Here is a 22,703-nt window from a genome sequence, read left to right as displayed (position 1 = left end):
CTAAGTGGGTTCCGCTGCCAGCCATTTGGACCATACATGGGTGTTTGTTTTTCTTATCTCTGTCTGTCCCTTTTGGTGGATTTGGGATGAATAGAGGAGGAAGGAAATGAATTATGGAGAAAGGAGAGGTAGAGCAATGCATTGGGGAAAAAAAAAAGAGAGAAAGTGAAGCCTCCTCACCCATTTTAGATAATTGATCCCACTGTGGTTGATGAAGGAGATGAGGTGGTCTACGCATTCACCGTAGGCTGAGCATTTATTCGGTATGTGCCAGAAGCAAGAGTAAAATGAGCTATTCCTTCCTGTCCTCATCAGGCTTACAGCCCAGTAGGGAAGATAGGCTTTCAAAGCAGCAACAAAAATCCCAAATACTTAGTGTTCCAAAATGTGATCACGTTTATAAAGAAAAAGCAGATCCCTTTAAGAGGGTGCAGGGGGGAATTCGCTGTCATTAGGGGATGGTGACAGGGAAAGGAGACTTGGATGGTGCGCAGGAGTCAGCCTGGGAGCAGAGTGTGGGAAGAGAGAGAATGGGACTGGGGTGGCTGGGGCCCAGTGGGGAAGGGAGTACAAAAGGAGGTCAGAAAGTTGACAGCGGCCTGGATGTGCATCTGGTCAGGATCTTGGGTTTGATTCTAAATGCAATCAGAAAGCATTGATTCTATAAATACATATTTCATGCCAGTCACTGTTTGGGGGCTCTGAGTATACAGCTGTGAAAAACCCCAACAGAACCAGCCCTGCCCTCATAGGGCTCCCAGTCAAGTGGAACACCATGGAAACATGTCCTTTTTTGATGCTGGGACAGATCCCATGACACCTCATAAAGCATATGGCACTTTTCCATCTATTCCTTAGTTTTATTGTCACATCAGCCTTGTGTATTTTTTGTGTGGGTTTTTTTTTTTTTTTAAAGATTTTAAGTAATCTCTACACCAAAATGGGGCTTGAACTAACAACTCCAAGATCAAGAGTCGCATGTTCCTCTGACTGAGCCAGCCAGCCAGACACCCCTGCATGTTTTGTTTTGTTAAGATTTTAGTTACTTATTTACTTGAGAGAGAGTGTGCATGCAGGTGAGCATGCACACATGAGCACACACACACGTGCACACACGCACACAAGCAGAGGTGCAGTGGGAGGGAGGGGCAGATGGGGAAGGAGAGGGACAGCCGACTCCCTGCTGAGTGTGGACCCCCCCCCCCCCCCAGTCACGACCCTAGTCACTACCCTGAGATCACGACCTGAGCTGAAACCAAGAGTCAGGTGCTTAACCAACTGAGCCACCCAGGTGCCCTTGTTTGTGGGTTTGTTTGTTTTTTTAAAAAGGATTTTATTTATTTATTCATGAGAGATGCAGAGAGAGAGAGAGGCAGAGACACAGGCAGAGAGAGAAGCAGGCTCCATGCGTGGAACCCAACGTGGGACTGAATCCCAGGACTCCAGATCACACCCTGGTCTGAAGGCAGGCGCTAAACTGCTGAGCCACCAGAGATCCCCCCCCCCTTTTTTTTTAAAAGATTTTATTTATTCATGAGAGACAGAGAGAGAAGGGGCAGAGACACAGGCAGAGGGAGAAGCAGGCAGAGAGCCCAACGTGGGGCTCGTTCCTGGGACTACAGGATCAAGCCCTGGGCCGAAGGCAGGCTCCAAACCGCTGAGCCACCCAGGGATCTCTGTTTGTGTTTTTTAATAGAAGTATAGTTGATGCACAATATTACATTAGTTTCAGGTGTACAGCAGTAGTGATTGGCAAGTCTGTATATTATGATGCTGTGCTCACCACAAGTCTATCTACCATCTGTCCTCACACAACACTATTACAGGACCATTTAGTATATTCCTTATGCTATACCTTTTATCCCCATAACTTATTCATTCCCTAACTGGAAGCCTGTATCACCCACTCCCCTTCACCATTTTGCCTGTCCTCCTACACCTCCCCTCTGACAACCTCAGTTCCCACCATTTGTGTGTTTCTGCTGTTTATTCATTTGTTTAGTTTTTCAGATTCCCTGTATAAATGGATATTTGTCTTTCTCAGTCTGACTTATTTCACTTAGCATCGGCCCTTTTAGGTTCATCCATGTTATCACAAATGACAAGATCTTACTCTTTTTTATGGCTAACATTCCATTGTCTGCATGTATGTGTGTAAATATACCATATCTTCTTTATTCATTCATTTATTGATGAATACTTGAGTTGCTTCCAATGTTGGCAGTTACCGATAATGTTGCAAAAAATGTAGGGTTTCAGCCTTGTGTTTTTATTTCCACCTTACAGATGAGGGAACAGATTTGCAGAGGTTATGTACTTGCCCACGGGCACTCAGCCAATAAGCAGCAGAACCAAGAATCAAACCGTGCTCTTCTCTTTCTGATTATTTCTCCCATGTCAGGGCTGAGCGATTGGTTCTCTTCTCTGTGACTTCATATGCCTAGGAGTAAGACTCAAGTGCTCTTGGTGATCCTTCATGGACTTCAGGCATGTGTTGGCATCAGAGCACCTACGATTTGGGTCCTGGGGAATGGGAGAGGAGAGAGTTGGTGATGGCCCTGCTTCAGTAGCCTAGAGTTCTGCGAGTCTGTGAGCATGTCACCTTCACCTCAGCACCTTAGATTGGAGACAAGCATTTGACAGAGCAGGACTGTTGAAACGGTGGTGTGATGTTGAAGAGTTGACTTAGCTCTCTGGCCAAACCAGGTGATGGCAATAGGAGTTGTTTTCTGTGTTGCTGGTGGGAGGTGCCCAGCTACATTCCTTTGCAGGCAAGCACAAACTAGATATTTTTGAAATTGAAGGTCTAAAACCAGCCAAAGAATTAATCCTGGTCTGAAAAGCATATGGTGAGACTATAGCCAACCTGACTTGGGTGTTGCCTTTTCAGCTTTGTTGGTTTTTAATAAGTCTAAAACTATGTCTCAAGAGAAAGGACTTTTGCGAACATCTTAAGCCAGGTTCCTTATGGCTGACAGTGGCTAACAGTGAGGCCTGCAGCCATGAAGGGTTCAAGTCCATCTTATGTTCATGTGCCCCTTGGCTGATGGGGTGCTGAGCAGATGTTTCAGCTGCTGTCATGGACTTTCCTGATGATAGGTCAGCTGGATTGGCCCAACTCTATATCACCTAGCTGAGAGGCCTTGTAGCAAAGTGAAAGCAGGCCCTGGACATTGGGCACTCCCAGGGTCCACAGCGGTGCCAAACAGAGGCTGAAGCTGGGCCTGGTGTCTTCTCAGGCTTTCTCTTGCCTTGGAGGCTGTAGCATGAACATAGGCTGTGAAGCCAGAGAGGCTCCAGTCTGGTCCTCACCCAGTACTTACTGCCCAGGGCACCTTGGGGAAGGAAGCGTCAACTTCCTCATCTATAGAATGGGTTCAATAACATATCTATGTCCTGGTTGTAATAGTCCAGTGAGGGATGGTGTGGGACTTGTCTGGCACATTGTAGAGTTCAGTACATGGTGGCTCTTTTAATAACTGCTCAGTCTCCTGGTTTGGGGGTTGGGATGGAGTCTTTCTGAGGTCTCATCCTGTTGGATACGGAGGATCCTTTGGAGGTAGGAGGTTGGGAACTGTTCAACTAGGGAACTGCAGGCAAGAGTGCTGTCTTAGGTCTAAACTTGAAGCCAGCTCCTCTTTGAAGATTGCACTTGAGTTCTAGAAAGTTCAGTTGCTAGATGTCAGCATTAAGCATTGAAGGGGTCTTCATTGAAGCGGAAGTGAGATTCCCAGAAAGAGGTACCAATCTATTATTCATTCTGATTATCTCAGACCTGGCATGGTGGATGGAGCCTCTGTGGCTCAGGGGCAGACTCAGTATTGCTGGGTGAGAAAACCAAGGCGGGAGAGAATGAGCGCTTTGTATAGCAGTGTCCTGTGAGGGGGCTGTAGACTTTTCTGAGGGAGGCAGGTGGGCCCCCCCAGGGCTCTGAGGAAGCTAGATGAGGTATTATGTGTCCTACAGAGCACCACATGCGTCCTTCCCTCTGGGAAGCCTTCCACCCAGGCAGGGCAACTGTGGCCGGATGTGGAAGGTAAACAGGCAGCCCTTCTGCTCTTTACTACAGACAGGCCCGGAAAGGCCCGAGCTGTAGCTTTTCATCTCAGGAAGCCCTGAGGTCCGCCTGGCTCTCCTGAAGCAGCCTCATTGTCCCTTTGCAGGAGCATAACCAGGTGCCCCAGCTTCTGTGGCACCAGCATGGCCAGGTGCCGATGCTGAAGTTTGAGCAGCAACCCTGGGCCCTCTCCCCTCCATTTTCTCTACTTGGGAGCCAGAGAATATTCTGCTTGAAATCTTGATTGATAACCCTTGCCCTTGGGATCAAATCTGGAAGTCCCCTGGGCCCTGCAGGATCTTCTCACCCCTTCCCATCCTATCACTGTGCTCCAGGCACACCAGCTGCCTCTGCTCCATGCTCTTTCCTATTTGTGGAATCCTTTCCATCCCCTCCTGCTGCCAAATCCCTAGCAATCCCAGCTCCTGCTCATTCATTAGATCTGAGTTTATACTCTTCTTTGCAGAGAAATCCTACCTGACCCCTCTAGCCTAAGGTTCAGTACCTTTCTTAGGGGCATGTCTGTCATCTCTATTTCTCCTTTTAATTGGAACCATCCTTTGCTTTCTCTGCTCACCATGAGACTGTGAAGGCCTTGAGAACAGAAACTGAATCCGTTCTGTCCATGGCTGTGTCCTTAGCGTGATGCCATCACATGTCTGGCAGATACAAGTGTTCCGTAAATAAATATTTATTGGATGAATGCAGAAATAGCCAATCAAGCAGGTAGAATGGACCTGCCACTTCTCCATCCATCACTTGTGTGTCTCTCCTTGATGTTAAGAGTAGAGATTGAGTGTCCACAGGCCCTCCTCTGAGAAGGCACTGTCACTCTCCAGAACCAGGCCGTCTCTGCAGGCCAGTTGAATCCCATCTAAACGCGGCCTCTCTGTTAAGCTCTGCGCTCTGGAACGTCCTAAGAAGTCCTCCCTTGGGTCACTTCCAGCCCCAGTAGGGTAGCCAGCTGTCCTCACAGAGTTGTACATCAATGCCTGTAGTGATGAGGCACAAATAGGATGCTTTTCGAGTGGGGAAAGGAGGGAAATCATAGTTAGAACAGAATCCTATTCTGTGCAAATATTTAACAAGTTAGATGTCCGCACGTTGTGTGCCAGGCACGGGTCTCAGCAGCGGGACACAACGGTGATTAGGACAAGAGGAAGGCCCCTGCCTTCAAAATGACACAGGTGGCTAAATGCAGGAAGACCTGTCTTTTTTTTTTTTTTTCTTTATTTAAACTTCATCCTTTTATACAGAAATTGCTACCTATAAGTCAAATTAACTCATATGGTAAGAGAGCGAAGTGTCTTGTTTCTAGGGATAGCTGGAAAAATCAAAACGTAGCCCATGTTTTAGCAGGCTGTCCACCTTCCTGAAACCCAGCTCGTTATTGTACCGTGGTCTGGGGCAGCCCACTCATCTCCACATCCTGAGCTGAGCCTGGAGACATGCAGGACCAGGAAAGGAAGCTCAGTCGGGCTATCTTTGGTGGCCATTGTTATTTATGGGGCATTGGCAGAGAAGCCCAAACCACGGAAAATCTAGAGAAAGATAGGCTACATGGTGTGGTTGAGCAGAATTCGATAGCTCCTCGTTGCTCTCCAGGCCATGGGACTCAGAATGACAGTCTGCCCTGTGTCTGCTGTCAGGCCTGGCCTTGGGCTTTGTCTGCCTCATCCCTCCACACCTCCCTCACTGTCCACGAGAGCGATGCTGGGGGAGCAGCCACTCTCTGTTCCGAGTCTGTGCCCCTGGGACCTTCTCTCTGTTTGGGACACAAAACCTGAGACTGTTTTTCCTTCTAAATACAACTTTGTTCTGCAGGAGAGGAGAAAAGAGATTGTTCGTTTGACGATAGTGAGGTGTGCTCTGATATGCCTCTGAAAAGGGCCCATTTGCCCCAGCAGCCTTTGCTGGGTATAGTGAGAGGAGAGGAGCCCAGGGAACTTAGTGGGAAACCAAAGCTGGGGGCAGTGGACTCTGTGTCTCTCTCATAGGAAAATAGAATGGTGCTGGATGGTTCTGTCCTGGGAAAAAGAAGTGGGCTTGGATATTGGCCTTGGTGATTTTAAAAATGTGTAAGCCTTTGCTTGCTGATTCTGTTTTCTCACTTCCCATATACATTTCTGGGCCTCGGCTGCTCTCTTGGCAATCTCTAGAGACTGGCTAATTTCTACCCCCAAGAGGGGATGGATTTGGCGCTTCCCCTGCACCAGGCACTGTGTTAAGTGCTGGGGATACAGGTGGTGGTGGCTGCCCTCCTTTCTCAACATCTATGCAGTGCATGATCCTTTCAATACACACACACACACACACACACACACACACAGGAACATTTGCAAACAGAATCCGTATGTACCCATCACCCAGCAGGAGCAATTATCATTTTGCCAAACTTGTTTTCAGCACCGTCCAACACTCCACTTTAGAGTATTTTAAAGACAACTCCAGACATCACCCATAAATGCGCCTTATGTTTAACTGATACGGATGTATGTTTTCAGTATAACCACACCACACCCTGTCACACTTGATGCTTCTGACATTGCCTTAAGAAAAAACCAGAAACTCCTCCCCTTTGCCTTCCTTGACATTACTGTCTCTCTATTTCTTGACTTCCTCTCATCCTCGTCTCTGGCTCCTTTCCCTCTACCCACCTCTTAAATGTGTGTCCTTTTCCCTGGAGGATTTTTAAGATTTTATTTATTTATTAGAGAGAGAGAGAGCACAGGCAGGGGCAGGGGCAGAGGGAGAAGCAGGCTCCCCGCTGAGCAGGAAGCCTGACTTGGGGCTTGATCTCAGGACCTGAGGATCCCAACCTGAGCTGAAGGCAGACACTTAACCTACTGAGCCACCCAGGCTCCCCTCCCTGGAGGAATTTATCCTCCCTGGCCTCTGGTCTTACCGCCCTGTGCAGGACTCCCGTGTCTCAAGTCCCAACATACACATTATTCTCCCATGCAATGGTTTGCTCACGTATCACTGTCACCTGTTAGGCTCTGAGGTCTTTCATGGAGGAATGTGGCCTTACCTCTCCCTGAATGCTGGGCACCAGTACCACTCCCGGCCATGGGAGCAGCTCAGGAGATGTTTAAATGAGTGACCAAGGGAAAACGTGACCCTTCTGCCAAGTTTTAGACTTCAGTTTCTGAGTGCTGGCTGCTTGTGCAGCACATAATTCACTTTCAGCATAGCCTAGACCGCGCTCGATCTGCAGGCCCTTCCCTCTGGGGCTTTTCTGCCCGGGTTGGCCATTGCCCTGCCCGTGGGTCACATCCAGCTCAGAAGCCTGGGAGTCATCTTGTGACTTCTCACCCTGCCTGGAGGGGCATCCAGGTTTGCTCATTTCTGTCTCTCAAGTATCTCTGCAGATGCTCACCTTCCTCCTTTCCTTTGCTACTACTGGTGCCCTAGCTCGGGTCCACACATGGGCTGCTTCAGGGTGCACATTCCAGTCAGACTGTCTGGGTGCGGCTGCAGTGCTGCCATTCACTGTGTGGCTCCGGTGAAATGCCTTAACCCCTCTGTGAGGATAGTGCCTGCGTCCAGGGGCTGTTGTGAGACCTCCGTGAGTTAATGCTTGTGTGCCCAAGTCTCCTCAGCAGTCTCCCAGCTGTCTTCACTCCAGGCCCCTGCTTCATCGCGTGTTAGCCCTGTGAACGTTATCTTTCTGAGACTCATATCTAATCAGGTCACAAAGAAACCTGCCCCTCATGGCCCAAAGAATAATTTTGGAGTTCTTCAACCTCTCTGCCTTCTGGCCCCATCTCCTCCCACTTCTCAGGGGTCCCTGGACATCTGCCCATTGTTTTTTACGCTCTTGATGTTTCCACCACATGGAATGACCTTCTTCCCAGGTCATCCCCTATCAGAACACTGCTCCTCTTTCACAGCCTGGATTGGGTGTCGCCTGACCTCTACTGTACTCCGATCACACTGCCCAGCCTATAGTGTCCCTCTCCAGCCCGACCGCACACTCCTTGAGGGGTAGAGCTGTCAGGTTCTGTAGGTCTCCCCAGACTCTTGCTTGTGATTCTCTTTACTTGTCCTGAATCTCAGCTCTTCCAGGAGATGGGAAAGTAACCTGCAGGCCAGTTTTACCTTAGTAGTTGTTTAGTGAAAGAAACTTGAGGATTTTTCATCCCCTCTGCCTGTCGTTTTCTTTTTCTTTCTTCTTTCTTTCTTTCTTTCTTTCTTTCTTTCTTTCTTTCTTTCTTTCTTTCTTTCTTTCTCTCTCTCTCTCTCTCTCTTCCTTCCTTCCTCCCTTCCTTCCTTCCTTCCTTCCTTCCTTCCTTTTTTTTAAAGATTGTATTTATTTATTCATGAGAGACACAGAGAGAGAGGCCAAGACACAGGCAGAGGGAGAAACGGGCTCCACGCAGGGAGCCCGCAGGGAGCCCGACGTGGGACTCAATCTCCAGGACCAGGTCCTGGGCCGAAGGTGGCGCTAAACCGCTGAGCCACCGGGGCTGCCCTGCCTGTAGTTTTCTTGTTCGAGAGGAGAGTATGCTGTGGAAGTTAGAATTCACGGCAAGGGTTTGCTCCCCCCAGGAAGAATGGCTGCCAGCTCCGGCAACTCTGCTGTGGATTCAGGCTGCCTTTCTCTCGTCCTCCCCGTCAAATTCTATCTGTGGGCACCAGGCCAGACATTGAGGGAACTTTGGGATCTAGGCCTTCTTATCTTCCCTTTGTTTGTTGCTCCACCTTACAGAAGGGAGCAGGCTTCCACCATCTCAGACTGGAATGGCAGCACATGTGGTGTCTGCCTTCTCCAGCCTCCTGCCACCCACGGAGCAGAGAGGATCAAAGGCTTTAGCAGGGAAGGGAAGGGAATTCACGTCAGTGGCACCAGAAACCCCCCTTTCCCCTTCCAGAGCTCCACAGAGCCCTGTCTTACACTCATACTCGATCCGGTGGGATGTAGCGGCTACCGTGGAAGGGCCACAGCCACTTGGAATAGATTTCACATGGAGGATTTGAGACTTAACGCCATGGTATTTTTCAGCAGCACAACTGTGTTTCAAGTTGAGTCTTGTGTATCTGCCATTTTTATAAAATAGACAAAAAGAGCTGCTGAGGGTTAATTTGAGTAGGGGGCACCTGCCCTCATCACTGGCACCCCTCAAGGCAGAGCTCTTTTGGGATAGCTGTTTGAAAATCACTCCTTGTCCACTTCTCCACTCTTGTTGGCCTTGTTTAATCCCAGTGCTCAGAATAGTAGGTGGTGTGTCATAGATGCCCAATAATTTGAAAATTAGAATGAATGATTGCAGTTTGGTTGGGGCTCAGAGCAGTGTCTTCTTCTTGGGGGGTGGGGGGGTAGGGGCTAGGGGCTGCCCAGGAGGGGGGTTGTCTGATACCAGCATTTTGGGTCCAGCCTGGAATGAATGACTCTGGAATCCTGGAAGGCCTAGTCAGTCACCTTCTTTGGTTCTCAGGCAGTGTCAGGGAACTGACACCTAGCCATTTTGTTCTCTGTGGACCTGAAAGGCTGTGCCTCCCAGTACAGCTCCTGTTTCTCCTTTTTGAACTCCTCTGAGACAGAGCAGGTGGTTGGGGCTCTCTGAACCCATAGAGGACTGGCTGTTCTGCTCCAGCCTGAAATCAATTTCCTCCAGGCCCTGCGCTGAACCAGGCCCTGTGAACAGAGGGAGGGGTCTAAGCCAGGCCTCCCCTGCCACGTGTGAGAAGGAGAGTGATAGAGCCACTTGGCCTGGGAGCCACCAACCTTCCCCCACTTCTCTAAAGGGCACACAATGGCAGTTGGGCTGCACCTTTGTTTTATGAGTCACCAGTGATAGCCTGTCATAAATTGTTATTTCCTATACTTTCAGAGCTTTATCAAGCCTCTCCTGTGCAATCCGGGAACAGATTTGATGCAGGGTCAGTTAACACATTGTGTTGAAATCTGTCATTGTGCCCATATAAGGCAAACTCCTCAGGTTACTTTTTACCTTGGCAGAATCACAGGAATGTCAAGGTAACCAGGCCACCTCAGCATAGCTCTGATTCTCGTTGGGTCACCTGACTTGCCCTCCCTCTCCCATGACTCACCCTGCAGCCCAGCGCGAGGCCTGCGGTGCTTATGGTGGATGGAATTGGCCAAGGGCCTCTGGGACTGCACTTGGTTTTGTGTCTTCCTTAGAATGGGTCAGGTGAGAAAAACTACAGGAGGCACCTTACGTGGTGTCTGACAGCAAGATCCACAAACAAAGCAGTCTTGGTCAGACTTGAGGTTGATTAGGAGACGTGTGGATCCCAGCTCTGACACCTTCCAGCTGTGTGACCATGGGCAGATTGCTTCAGCTTTTGGAGCCTTATCTGTAAAATATAGAGCACTCAGAACAAATTCTGGTAAGCATTAAGTGTTCAATAAATGTGAGTCATTTGTACAGTTAGATTAGGGGAAACCTCATACCCCACCCAGTCATAAAAACACCTCTTGCTCTCTTTGAAAACTCAGCTCCATAGCAGCACTAATGGGTCAGAGAGAGCTGGAGCACTTGAGTCCTCCCTGGAAGACTTGACCCCACACCTTCACGACGGCGGTCCATTACCTCTGCGCTTCCCAACACACACGCACAAAGCCACTCCTCTGTCCTGACTGGGCCAGGAGTCAGATCTACCCCTGAGAGCAGCAGGGGCCTCCTCCTTCGCTGACGTCACACTGCTCCTGGAGACAGTTGCCCCTTATGACTGCTCTGTGGTTTGGCCAGGCCTTAGTACCAGCCCCAGGAAGGCCTGTAGGTGGGGCGAGCCGGAGTGGGAGCCTAGCCCTGTCACTCTGCCAGGGCAGACGGTTTCACCATTTTTAATGGAGCGATTATGAGTCAGAGGTTTCACTCTCTCTCTCTCTCTCTCTCTCTCTCTCTCTCTCTCTCTCTCGACTGGTTCCTCCCAATCCTGTAATTACCCTTTGGCTATAGAACGTTATTTTGGTTTTTCTTTTTTTTTTTAAATCCTTTCAAGACACTGTTGATACTGTCCTTTTGTGTTCAAGGGATCTAAGACAGAGTGAAAATAGCAAAGGAAAAAGACCCCCAGAGCCTGCTTACACGAGGCTAAGGGCTAGAGTGGATAACTCTGAACACCACCAATTACCTCTTGGCAAACTCCGAACTCTAAGCCAGGAATGTTGGGTCTGAGGCACCTCCCAGATTGACGATGGATTCATTCACTCCCTCACCCAGTATTCACTGAGCCCCTGCTCGGTGCCAGCTCCAAAGAGGAGTTGCACTGAGCCTCAGCAGAGGGTGGGCAGGCTGATGAGTACTCAGCACCTCCTTGGGCCCCCTGCCAGTGCTGGTCCACTCAGGGATGAGAGGAATTGATCATGCAGATAAATGCCCTATATTCTCTTGGCCTCTGAACTCACCCTTCTTCTCGAAGGGATCATCTTACTCCCGGGCTCTGAGTGGGAAGCCAGTGGGACAGAGTACATCTGAAACAAATTTATGTCTTGAGTGTTGCCCCAGGCTCTAGTCGTCAAGAGCACAGACTTCTAGACCAACTAAGTTCTGCCCTAGTCATGTCACCCGTCCCCAGACACCCCTCCCAGCTTTCACTGGAGTAGGAAAAGGTTTCTGACCTGATTGGTGGACCATTAAATCAGAATGTCCCAAAACAAGAAAAAGGAAAGAATCACCAAGGAGGAGTTGTAGTTGTCAAAAGCAAAATCTGCCCCACTGTTAGAAATCGCTTGTAGGCCTGGCATAATTACCCTTCCCCTACCACAGCCCAGTTTGTGGATCATGTAAGTTCCAGCAGGAATCAGGCTGTCTGCTAGAGGATGAACAGAGGGAGAAATGGTGGTATTTGCCCTGCCTCCACATGCCACCTGCCTTTTCACTTCTCAGTTCTGTCGGGAGTTTCTGGGCTGGGCCTTGGTGGCTCAGGGCAGAAGTAGCACTTGCCTGAATGAGACTGGAGTCTGCTCAATGCCCCCTCTTGCTTTTTCTCCCCCAGTACCAAATGCCTGTTACCTAGGTAAGCAAGTCCATGGGTGGATTGTCCACGCTGAAATGATAAATCTAAAGACTTGTTTCTTAGGCACCTGTTAGGATTCCAAGCTGCACAGTCTCAGGGCCAGAATTGGCTCACTTGGCTATCTTTCTGAAGGATCAAAGTTTAAACCAGACGATCTTTAATCTCTCTTCCTACCCCGAAACCTGAGCTCAGCTGTAAGCCATTGAAAGTAAATGGGGTTTTTGTAGTTCAGACTCCCTGTTCTTCAGGTGAAGCGCCCCTGTGCCTGATGGTTTCACAGCAAAATGCCAGGTTGGGCGAGAGGAGGCGGAGGGCATGTCCCCAGTCTCTGCTGCTGCCCTAATTTAAAAACTGCCTTTTGGGAGTGGAAGTTTTCTCTTTTAAAGGTAGCTATTTCAGGTAGGCCTCACCCATCTCTTCTTCCTGCTGAAAAGCTTTCTTTTGAGAGCTGAGTGCTGCCTCTACCTCAACCCTATGGGCCCCAACTACCTTTAGTTGAGACCCTTATCTCCCTGTGTGCTCTGTGGAGAGGGCAGCGTCTTCCCCCTTGGGGAGGACTCATTTCTTTTGAGTGTAATCTGAGTAGCTTTGGGTTGGCTGGTTGGTTGGTTGGTTGGTTTTCCGTGTGTGGGATAGCTCCGGAAAAGGTCCATTTAAGAACAGAAACAAGTTTAGACTGGAGGACCCCCTCCCCTACCCTGGGTTGCCTCCCCCTGCTTTTCTGGGGGGTTTCTTTTAGCTCCATGGTCCAGTTCAGTTCGACAAATCCAGGGGCTCCTTAGTTCTCACTGGGCCTTGGATTCCTCACTTACAGAATGAGGGAGTTAAATTAAAGTGGTGGTTCTTAACCCTGGCAACATGTTAGACTCAACTTGGTAAGCTTCTTGAATTTCATTATTCAAGACCCATCTCCAGGGAATCTGATTCATTTGACCTGGGGTGAAGTAGACATTTTTATGAAACTCCTAGGTCCCATGTATTTATTGTCAGTTGATCTCCATTAAGGGTGAAAGACATACTAAACAGGGAGAGTTTTCTTTCAGTTTTTTTTTTTTTTTTTTTTTTAAGATTTTATTATTTATTAGAGAGCACACACACAAGCAGAGGAGGGACAGAGAGGGAGAAGCAGACTCCCCGCTTAGCAGGGAGAAGTATCTGGAGCTTGATCCCAAGACCACTTGAGCCGAAGGCAGACCCTTAACCGACTGAGCCACCAGGCACCCCAAAAGAGTCATCTTTTCAATAAATAGTGCTGAGACAATTGCATATGCACATGCAGATAATGGAGTTGGACCCCTACCTCACACCATATACAGAATAATTCCAGCTGGATCAAACACCTGAATGTAAGAACTAAAACTATAAAACTTAGAAGAAAATGGAGACATAAGTCTTCATGACCTTGGATTGGCAGTGGTTTATTAGGACACCAAAAACACACATAACAAAGAAAAATAGTTATCTTAGACTGAGTGAAAATTAAAAACTTTTTTTTTTTTTGCTTCAAAGGACACTCAGAAAGTGAAAGTAAAAAGCCCTCAGAATGGGAGAGAATACTTGCAAATCATGTATCTGATAAGGGTGTAGTGTCCAGAATATATAAAGAATGCCTACATGGGATCCCTGGGTGGCGCAGCGGTTTGGCGCCTGCCTTTGGCCCAGGGCGTGATCCTGGAGACCCGGGATCGAATCCCACGTCGGGCTCCCGGTGCATGGAGCCTGCTTCTCCCTCTGCCTGTGTCTCTGCCTCTCTCTCTCTGTGTGACTATCATAAATAAATAAAAAATTTAAAAAATGCCTACATACAACAATGAAAAGACAAATAGCCAATTAAAAAATGGGTGAAGGGGGGATCCCTGGGTGGCTCAGCGGTTTAGCACCTGCCTTCAACCCAGGATCCTGGAGTCCTGGGATCGAGTCCCACATCGGGCGCCCTGCATGGAGCCTGCTTCTCCTTCTGCCTGTGTCTCTGCCTCTTCCTCTCTTTCTCTGTGTCTCTCATGAATAAATAAATAAAATCTAAAAAAAGAAGAAAAAATGGGCGAAGGATTAGAAACCTTTTCCAAAGAGGTTAATACAAATAGTCCATAAGTACATGAAAAGATGCTCAACATCATTAGTCATTAGGGAAATGCAAATTAAAACCACAGTGAGGGGATCCCTGGGTGGCTCAGCCGTTTAGCGTCTGCCTTCGGCCCAGGGCATGATCCTGGAGACCCGGGATCGAGTCCCACATCGGGCTCCCTGCATCAAACCTGCTTCTCCCTCTGCCTGTGTCTCTGCCAATCTCTCTCTCTCTCTCTCTCTCATGAATAAATAAAATCTTTAAAAACAAACAAAACCAAAATGAGATGACACCTCACAACCACCAGGATGACTGTAATCGAAGCGTTCAATAATAAGTGTTGGCAAGGATGTGGAGAAATCAGAACCCTCATACATTGCTGATGGGAATGTAAAATGGTAAAGCCTCTTTGGAAAACAGTCTGGTCGTTCGTTAAATGATTGAACATAGAGTTGCTGTATGTCCCGGCAGTTATACTCCTAGGTGTATACCCAGGGGCGCTGGAAATGCACATCCACTCAAACTTACACATGAATGTTTGTAGCAGCCTTATTCACAGTAGCATAGGTAGAAATGACCCAAACGTCCATCAACTTATGACTGAATGGGTAAATAAAATCTTACACATCCATACAATAGAATAGTACTTGGACAAAAAGTAACAGAGCATGGACACCCAGTATAACGTGGATGAACCTTTAGAACACTCTGAATGAAAGAAGCCAGACACAAAGGCCACATACCACGTTATTCCATTTATATGAAATGTCCATAAAAGGCAAATGCACGGAGACAGAAGGTAGACTAGCAGTTGCCAGGAGCTGGGCGTTGGGGGGACAGAGTGCTCACAGTTTGGTGAAAATATTCTGAGATTAGATAGTGATAACTGTATAGCCTCATAAATAACCTAAAACCTAAAACTCACCGATTTTTTTTTACTCTGATTTTTTATACTTTAAAAGGGTGAGTTGTATGGTATGTGAATTCTAACTCAATTTAAAAAAAAATGGTTCTCCAAACTATGCACCTCGTTAAAAAGAAGTACGTGCACACCTAGGATCCAGCAACTTTGCCTCTGTGTTGCATTAGTCCTCTGCTGTTGGCTAACAAATTCCCTCAAAGCTTAGTGGCTTCAAACAGTATTTGTTATCGTAAAAATTGAGAGAAAAAAACACCAGAAGAGCTTAAGAGTAATTCTAATATACAGCCAGAGGCAAAAACCTCTGGGCTTAAAGGGTCTCTGGAAGCATGAAGAACTAGGTCTGATCATATAGTAAAGGAATACCTTTACTCATTTGGTAGTCAGATAGCCAGGCTAAAGGAAGGGAGGTTTGGGGAAAAGTATGTGGTGTCAGCCACTAGTGTACAACCAGCAACGTGGTGAATCCTAGGGGCGGGGGTTGGGGGAGCTGGCTTCACCAGCTGCAGCACTGATGCCGTGGGTAGCACCTTTTGGAATAGAAAGGATGCAGTGATGAATAGAGCATCAACTGATCACTTACTGCACACTATGTGTGTATAGCCCTGTTGTTAAACGTTCACATCATTGTCTGTTATCCTCATTTTACAAAGGAGGGAGTGGAAAACAAAACAAAACAAAAAAAAAAACAAAGGAGGGAGTGGGAGCTGAGAGAGGAGACTTTGTTTTCTATGGCCACACACAAGTGGCGAAGTGAAGGTTTGAACCCATGTTTGAGCTTTGAGGGCTCTTGCTCTGGAGCACCGTGCCACTTTGTCCTCTCCTTGGCCTGCCTCCTAGTCCGCTCATTGCTACAGTGTCCCGGCCCAGCCCTTGAACCTAGGTCTCAGCAAGTCCAGTGGCCCCAATGCCTGGGCAAACAAGGCACCTGAAGACTCCCGTTCCCCTTCCATTGGAGTGGCAGGCCAAGAGCATGTCTTCCCTGACTCATTTTTGGAATATGTACAGTTCCAGGATTTATTTTTGTGAACTGTTGAAAGCAAGCAGTTTTATCCCTAAGTTGGGACTCTCACCAGTATAAAATGGGATTAGAAACCACGAAGTCATCCGTGACTGGACATGAGAAGCCCCCAAACCATTCTGTTGGTTCTAAGGTTTACTGAGCACCAGCTGTGCAATGCGGTGGGGCCCTGCAGCCAACAGGACTCGGCTCTCACGGAGATTATGGTACACTTGGGAGGGACACTGGTTACGGACAGAGGACATAATTTCTGAAAGTAACAAGTACAGCAAATACGACGTAACAGAGTTAAGTGATTGTAGGGTGCAGATATCAAGATCGGAGAAGGCTTTTTGAGATGATGTTATCTGAGGAAAGTCCTGACTGATGAGCAATAGCCAGCCCTGTGAGGAGCTGCAGGAAAGTTTTAGACCAGTGCTTCTCATGAGGTAGGGACTGCACTCCAGAATCAGCCTGTTGCAGTAGCAGCAGCACATGTGTTTCCGAGAGCTTCACAGGGTGATTGGCTGGGGCGGAACGTTGGCTACTGGGGAGGGGGCGTGGGGGAGAGATGGTTTCTGGAGAGACACGCAGGACCTCTGGAATGCTCACTACTCCGCTCTGTGGTATTTATACCTCTCCTTCAACTGGGAAGTCAGAGCTTTTTCATGTAGGCTGAGAAAACTCCGAATAAGGCAACGTCAGGCCAGGACCTAAGAAGCATTCCATATTTCTCTGTAATTGCTTTCAAATTAGGTTATGTCATCATGGGGCAGGCACATGCAGCATGCCCGCTTTGCCCTTGGCTAGCTGTGGAATTGGGTTCTGGGTGGGCAGCTCATTGTGTCCCCCATGCTACAAAACCACCAGCCTTAATTTCCCCCCTCTGGCTGGCCTGCATCTGTCTACATGGTAGCCCTGTTATCATGAGTGGTTCATCTTCTTTTCTCAGCCTGCTCCCTGGTTTCTGTCCCCTTCGGCTGTGGTTAAAGGCAGTGGGTCTTCAAAACAGTACTTATGTGTACAGTCTCAGAACTGTTCAGAGGCTCACAGATTCCCTGGACAATCCATACAGCTGTTGCCAGGGTGATTGCCTTTTTGCTGGGCTGCTGGCAACCCAGATTCCAGTAGGCTGAGGCATCGGGCCCTGAAAGGGCCTTTATAGTTGGTGGATGAAGCCCAGAGGCCAGGAGAGCAGTTTCTGCTTTCAGGAAATGAAAAGATGCCCCACTGGGGCCAGGCCTCGTCAGAAGCCTGGCAGTAGCCAGGCAGATAGGTGATAAGAAGGGTGGATGCCTATCCTTGGGATAAATAGCTGTCCCTCCCTTGTGTCCAAGCCCCAGACACCCTTCCTGAGGACCCGTGGAAGCAGGAACCATGGGCAGCATCAGAGGCCACACCAGGCAAGGTGGGAGTTCAGGAGGTGGGACGGCGCCCTCCCCCTCAAGGCAGCTGATGCCCCAGCGGAGCGGCAAACCCAACACGGTATTGCAGAGCCGAGGTTTGAAAACTCCCAGCACCGTAGGGAGCCCTGTCTTGCCTCCGTGTACCCTGGGGGAGTTTGCTATGGCCACTTCCAGTCAGTCCTGGGCCTGGGGAAAAGATGCAGCTGGTCCTTATAGGTCAGGCTGTTGGCCTGCGATATGCTGCTAAGGGGGTGGGCAGCACACACAGCAGAAGGCGGGGGATGCCGCATGAAGCAGCAGAGAGTTTTTCCTAAAATTCTGTGAAACGTGGTGTCAATGGAATCCACATGTGAGGATCTGCTGCGTGAGTAGGAATACTGCAGCCTCCGACCCTGGTCCAGGAGCCCTCCTTGCCAGGGCTGATCATCAAAGCCAGCGTGCTTGCCCCAGCCAAGGCGCTTGGCCGAGCCTGTTTGTAGGCCCAGACTGACTTTGCAGGAGACTCCCTTTATTCTGGGTTTAGTGGAATTCCAGTTTCCAACAGATACTTCCCTCCATACCACCCCCTTCAGTATTACCACCATGTTTTGTAACAGGGACCTTGTTTTGTAACAGGAAGTCGTTGAGAGAAAGAGGGAAGCAAAGTTTTTCCAGCTGGGTCAGCCGCATCCCGCCAGAACCCTTTCTTGCACTCACCATCACTCTGCCCGCTGGAATACCACTTGGTTGCCCTGGGTCTTCAAATGTTTGTTTCTTATTTAGTGACTGCCCCCAAGTAGAGTTTAACTCTTTGGGTTGGGGGAGGGAGTCATCGATGAATGGCTCATTAAAGGCTCCCCGCCCCCACCCCGCCACATTCCTGGCTGCTTAGGTCACCTCCCAAACAATATCCATCATTCATTCCCCCTGCCGCCCCGACATCCTGGCCACTGGGAGGGGTCCCTGTGACACAGGAAGGACTTTATGACCAGCATGCTAGACCTCCTCTCCCTCCCCCCACACACAGAGTGACAAAGCAGAAACAGCCCAGGGGCCCCTCTGAAGCCTGCCTTCCCTGGTGCACCACAGCACTGGGAGTGGTGACTGGATCCCAGCAGAACCAACAAGCCCATCTTTCTCCTTCTACCCCTTCCTCTCCCCCACTCACACCCTGTGCTATTTTAACAACCAGAGAAGAATCTTGAACAGGCTGCCAGTGTGCAGAGGCAGGTTCTAAAGCCTCTTCTCTGTGGTTTTCTTCACATGTATTCTCAAAGACAAGTCCACATCCTTCCTTCCTCCCTAGATAGGTCAAGGGCTGGGTGCAGACTCCCTTCTCAGAATGGCAAGGACAGGCGGGAAGCTGCAGAGCCACCACTGGTGTTGTTTTGCCTGCCTTGCACTGGGTCCTGGCCACCCTTTAAGAAGCAGGCGAGCTTCGGGAGGCACAGCTCTGCCTGCTTCACTCTGTGAGCTCCCCCCCAGCTCGGGGGCTGGGCTGAGGCTGGGACCCTTCTTGACCCCATCCTGCTGGCTCTGCCAGGACCTGGCATCCCACTCGGACATTGTGGATGCTCGGCTGCCCTGTGTTTGTGTTGACAGGCTCTGTGACCTTGGGCAAGTCACTTCACCTCTCCCTGCCTCAGTTTCTTTATTTATAAAGTGGAGATGATAATTTACATAATGACGAGGTTGGTGGTTTTAAAGAGTTACTATGTATAAAGAGTAAGAACTAGTAATTAGCAGTTCTTGCATAATTACCTTTGGCATGCCCCTCCCCCCCACATGTAAATTCTGTTTTGCTTCTTCCCATGCCCAGTATCTAATAGGGGTTCCAAGTCAGGATTTGGGATTTATTGGCCAGGTGAATGCACTGAGCGCCCAGGGACATGGCCATTGCTCAGAGTCAGTGCTTACCCTGAAAATGACCTTAACAGTAAAGCCCAACAGAGCGAGATGCCTTGTGCCTTTTCCTCCTCCCACAGAGTGCCTGCCAGTAGCTCTGGACACCTCTCGCCTCACCCCCCGAAGTGAAATGGAAACCTTGAGCTTGCCTTTCTCAGGCACGGCAGTCCATATCTCGAACCTGGCTCTTCTACCTTCCTTCCGCAAGGTTCTCTCAAAGGCTCTTCATTCTCTCTTCTTCCTGGTGGTCCAGCTTCGACCCTCGTCCCCTTCAGCTCTCCCCTTACACAGCAGCTGGGGTGACCTTCCCAAGGCCCAGGGAGGTAGGCCTTGCCAGCCTCCTGGCACAGCTTGCTCCCTTCTTCCTGCTCCAACCTGCTGGAGGGCCTTTGCACAGGCTGTTCCTGTTATCTGGAAAGTCTCCTGTATTTTTGTCTTAACTCTTTCTTGGTTGTATCAGAGTCTGGGGATCACCTTGTTAGGGAAACTTCCCCGTGTCCGCCCCTAACCACTGGATCAGGAGCTAGCATGCTGAACAGTCTTCAGCTCCCTTTCTGAGGGCAGCAGGGAGGAGGGCACATACCTGCCACCTCAGAGTGGGGCCTCTGGGATTTAAGTCCAGCTCTGTAACTTTCCAGATGCATGATTCCTAGGGGGTGGGGTGGGGTGGGTGGGATGTCAACACCTCTCAGACCCTTGGTTTCTTCTGTAAAATGGGGCAGTGGTGGCAACTACCCCACAAGATACTTGTGAAGATGAGAGAAGCTAATACGTGACACGGTGTCCAGCACACAGTGAGCTCTGTTGGAAGTGTCTATGCCAGTTGTAACTCTTACCATTTCCCCTGCGGGTGTTATCTCTGTAGTTGAGTAGTTGATTGATGAGACCCTCTCCCTGTTCAGACTGGGCAGTCCATGAGTGTACAAGCTGTGTGCAGTGTTGTTCACGCCTGGGTAGTCAACCTAGGACCTGGCCTGGGGTTGACACCCAGCAAATGCTTGTCAAGGGAATGGATGTGTTCCAACCCCATGGACCTGGGGCATTGTGGAACGGTGGGGCCTGTTGGTGCTTGGGCTCTGTATTGCATGCTCTGAGAATTTTGCATAGCAGAAGGTGGTGTGGTGGGCACACACGGCCTCTTTCTTTTGAAACCACCCCTCCACACTCTCCACCTCACACATCTTAGTCTAAACTGGGTAGGGAGGGGAAGTGTATAAGTAGAGAGTTATTCTCATACCCAGCTAGAAAAAACTGAATCTTTAATATCGTGTTCAGATTCCAGCTCCTACTCACCAGTCACTGTGTGAAGAAGTGGCAGTCTCTGGTTGACTTGTTCCCTGAGAATGGCCTCATGAGGTCCTATTCTCCTTGTCCACGAGCCTCTGGTGTCAGTACCTGCCCCTCATCTTCCAGAAGGAGAAAACAGAGCTGAGCAGGGCATGGAGTGGAAGGGTGGGAGGCCTGTCAGTGGGGTTTTCATTCTATCTGTGGCAGATCCAGGAGGGAATCCTTCCTTCTCACCCCTAGGCCAGGCAAGTGAATATTCTGTGTTCTGCTTAGGACTGTGCCTGCTTCCAGCTAGGGAGACAGCAGTGCCCAGTGCAGAGATACCATTTATCTGTAATACCTCTTTTCCTTGACATATGTATAATACTGAGTGCTTACTTAATCTGTGCCAGGCACAGTCCTAAGTGACTTACTTGAATTACTTTGTTTAATCTTCATTTAAGAGGAGAGGTTACTGTCCCTATTTCATCAGTGAAGAATCTGAGTCTCATTGCTTGCCCAGGGTTATCCTGCTGGCAGGTTGCCTCACTGGCAGAGGCAAGATTTGAATCCGGATCTGTGTGAGTCCCAAGCCCCAGAGCTCTTGTGTGGTCTCCAGAGAATATGAGCAAAGGATGGTGTATGTATTTGGAGGGCAGATAGTGCAGTGACCTTGTGAGGATGGATAGCCTGAACCCGACAAGGTAAGATTTGTTCACAGCCTCCACAGAAAGAGGGTCTCCTGCAATTTCCTTTCCACTCCCACCATGGTTGGGAGGGCCTCTGGGAGGGTAAGGGCCTCTGCAGAGGGAAGCAGCCACTGTGCACGCAGATAATTCATCTAGCATTTACTTGATGCCAGGCACTGTGTCGGATGCTTTAAAGCATGTCCATCTCTTAATCCTTACAGCAGTTACAGGAGGTAGGTTCTGATAAGACCATCCTACAGAGAAGGAAACAGGTATAAGGAGGTCAAGGAGCTGGCATTCAAACCCAGACCTCTGCCCTTTGAGAGCATGTGGGCATAACCCAGGCAGGCCAAGCTGATGAGGGCTGCCGTTAGACCGATCTGCAGTCCCTGCCTGCAGATCAGGGGCCTAGATCTTGGCCCCAACAGCACCAGAGCCCTAGGGGAGGATGGGATTGGTCACTTTGCTACTCACCAGCATGTACTCTCTCAGATACATGCATAAGCAGAGGCCTGGCATTCCCGGCCCGCTGCTGCCCGTGGCTTTGTAGGATGGTTGAATTGCCTACCTGCTCACTGCCCACCACTGCGGTCGGCTGTGCCTTAGGCGTAATGGCACGTGAGATGTGAGACCTGACTCCTGCCCCCTCAGAGCGTGCACACATGCAGGCAACATCCAGTAAGACAGAATAACTGGAGAATGCTGCTGAGAGCTGCAGGGGTTTCGTGGTGGCCAGCGCAGGCAGGGGACTGAGAAGGCACTCTGGAAGAGGTGGCAGAATTTCGGGAGAGGAGGAGGTCTGTAAAGGCCCAGCGACGATGACCAGGGACCTGCTATTGACTGAGCACCTGCCATGTGCTCTACAGACATCACCATCGCGAATTGTCACACAGACTATGACTTGAGTTCTGTCCTCACCGCTGTGTTGCAGATGAGGAGGCAGATGTGTCCACATGGGTGGCATAAGCAGCAGTCTAGCCCTGGTTTGTCTGAATCGAGAGTTGTGGAAGGGGAAGCTGGGAAATGAGGTAGGAAGGCGCATTCCTGTGTTCCTCAGTGAGCACCTGCTTGGTGTCCAGAGCTCATACATATGGGGAGGCAGAGGATGACACTTAACTGTAAGAGCCCAGAGGGAAAGGTGCCGTGATGAGAGCTGCCCAGAGGAGGTTCAGAACATCTGTGTCAGAATCGGGTTGAGGCAGGCAAGTCCGTGTGGGTGTCCCCAGGGAGCTGCACTTGAAGCTGATTTTGAGGGATCAGTAGGTGCCAACTTAGGAAAGGTGGAAGCAGGGCCCAGGCACCCTTAACTGAGGGGACAGCCCCACACGTCTGTGTCCCCCATGCAGAGTGACGATAGGTGGGGTGGGGACCCCTGGCCCACCCACAGTCTACCCTTCAGATTTGGGTCTGGAAGGCAACCCTGTGCCCATC

At 49.5% G+C, this 22,703-nt stretch overlaps 1 protein-coding gene and 1 long non-coding RNA gene across 7 annotated transcripts in view; one reads left to right on the top strand and one right to left on the bottom strand.

Annotated features, from left to right (window-relative positions):
* Positions 1–12,014, bottom strand: part of LOC112645515 (uncharacterized) — a 30,816-nt gene extending 18,802 nt beyond the window's left edge. The window contains exons 1-2 of one of the 2 annotated variants that reach the window (XR_003127106.3): positions 10,615–12,014; positions 10,112–10,378 (exon numbers count right to left, since the gene is read on the bottom strand). This is a non-coding gene — a long non-coding RNA (uncharacterized LOC112645515). Of the gene's footprint in view, positions 1–933; positions 10,379–10,614 lie in introns of those variants that run through there. The other variant, XR_007410609.1, reaches the window with a different exon arrangement.
* The window catches only part of ACTN4 (actinin alpha 4), a 73,030-nt gene that overhangs the window by 21,594 nt on the left and 28,733 nt on the right, over positions 1–22,703 (top strand). The window lies entirely within an intron of this gene.

The sequence above is a fragment of the Canis lupus genome, chromosome 1 (genome assembly GCF_003254725.2).
Source record: "Canis lupus dingo isolate Sandy chromosome 1, ASM325472v2, whole genome shotgun sequence".
Taxonomy (NCBI): domain Eukaryota; kingdom Metazoa; phylum Chordata; class Mammalia; order Carnivora; family Canidae; genus Canis; species Canis lupus.
The sequence above is the reverse complement of the archived record's forward strand: the minus strand, read 5'-3'. Positions and strand labels throughout refer to the sequence as shown.